We start from the raw sequence: 2,213 nt of genomic DNA on the forward strand, positions 1-2,213 counted from the left end.
GAACTTCAATATATCGTGATATTGATTTTAGGCCATATCGCCCAGCCCTACTCCTGTTCATTCTGTTGCTTTGTGCTCTCATTTACGAATAAAGTGAGATGGCTTCAGTGTGTGCCTGTGTTATGCTAATGAAAGCTACTTGAATTCTTTGCAGTGATTGTTAATTTTTCTCAGTGCCTTAAAGCCTGCCACACATGTGGGCCATCTGCTGAGCAAACGGCCTCGAATGACCGCTTGCTCAGCAGATACCTCGCCATGTGCGCCTGATTTTCACAGAGTTTTCCGCCTCACGAGACGCTGAGGTGAATATCTGACCAGTTAAGATATTTTCCGCCTCACAGGCGTAAAAACTCGCCGTGTGTGCATTACTGAGCTGCTGGTTGAGCTGAAATATTCTAGTGGCCAATCAAAGCACGTTCTCCGCTCACATGACCCCAAGATGGCAGCCCCCTGTCTGCATGTCAGAAAAGAAACAACACAGAGACAGAGCTGGAAACGGAGGAAATGCCTATCCTTTTTTGTTGATGATGAAGCGTAGCCGCCACCGGCATTTCAAGGTTAGGAAAATATGGGTACAGTAGCTGGAAAGATGGACCAGGCAAGGAGTTTATGCCAATTTACTCCAAGAGATGTACCTGGAAGACCCAGAATCCTTCCGAAAGGGTAATGGAAACAGTGGGCAGATCGATCCGCAAGGTACCGTTTTGTTTATTTTTCAGACACGCAGACAAGGTAAGGGGCTGCATCTGAATACATCTTGGGGTCATGTGAGCGGAGAAAGTGCTTTGATTGGCCACTAGAATATTTCAGCTCAGTAGTGCACACACGGCGAGTTTTTACCCCTGTGAGGCGGAAAATATCTAACTGGTCAGATATTCACCTCAGCGTCTCGTGAGGCAGAAAACTCACTGAAAATCAGGCGCACACGGCGAGCAATCTGCTGAGCAAACAGTCATTCGAGGCCGTTTGCTCAGCTGATTGCTCTCGTGTGTGGCAGGCTTAAACATCTTGCCAAAGGTTTGTAGTTGAAACAATGTCACATTTTCCAAAATGTTCATGTGTGTTGTCCTTGTGTTGTCTTTATGCATAAATAAATAGAATTATTTGTTCAAATTTACAATACTGGGACTTACCACACATGTCCTCAAAAATCCAGAGGTTTCCTCACGTAGATAGACAGGAAGGGCATGGAGAACAGTGGTACGCCTTGTGTGGACATCATGTAATTCCTAAGAAGATTAAGAGTGTAAATACTGTCAAGTTTACTAATCAAACTCAATGCCAAATTGCTCTGACCAATCTTCCAAGACAGTGATATCTGCATCTAAATCCAATGATAAACTGCTGAATTCAAAAGTTAATTTGAAGTGTTTAACATTACATAATACGGGGGGGGGGGGGGGGGGGGGGGGGGGGGGCACAGAACAAAAAAAAAGATTTCTGAAAATAAATAAATAAAAGAAATAAATAACGTCACAATTCTGACATTTATCTCAGTATTCAATTGTTCCTTCAGTGGCCCTAATACTGCCTTAGTGCCCAAGAGTATTAGTCACTGAAGAAGAAAAAAAAAAGATTTGAGAAAAAAGTCAGATAATTTTAGAATTCTGAGATTAAACTCAGATTTATGACTTATTTTCTCAGAATTCTATATTTTTTTCTTCAGTGGCTCTAATACTCATAGCATAAAGACATTACCTGTAAATTGTATATTCACCTGTGCATCATGGGCTTTGAAAATGTCAGCCAAAGCACTTGCAGTCTTTCCAGTTTTGGAAGCTTTCTGTATGAATAAGGCCATCAAATGAGGAGTGTGGCGATCTAGCTGCGCATAAAAGGTGTTAGGAAGGTTCTGGTTTGTGATTCGTTGAAACTCTGCACACACCTGCATTAATGAAAGAACAGTACAATAAAAACAATTATTAATTTATGATGAATGAAATACAGCAATGCTACACGCAATGTGAAAAAGTATGGTCAAAGATAAAACCAGATGAAAGAGCTGATCCACATTACCTCAGCTGGCATATGAAGAGCAGGCCAGAGGTCCATCAGCTCTTTCACAGGAGGGCAGGACATGACTATAGTCTGTCGTCTCAAGGCAAATGTTGTTTGCATCATCCGGCTAATAACACATATGTTTCTCTCAGTCTTCTTTACTTCCTCAACAATAGCCTGCCTCATACAACCCAGACTAGAGGGGTCTTCTCCTT

Source organism: Nothobranchius furzeri, chromosome 2 (genome assembly GCF_043380555.1).
Source record: "Nothobranchius furzeri strain GRZ-AD chromosome 2, NfurGRZ-RIMD1, whole genome shotgun sequence".
Classification (NCBI taxonomy): domain Eukaryota; kingdom Metazoa; phylum Chordata; class Actinopteri; order Cyprinodontiformes; family Nothobranchiidae; genus Nothobranchius; species Nothobranchius furzeri.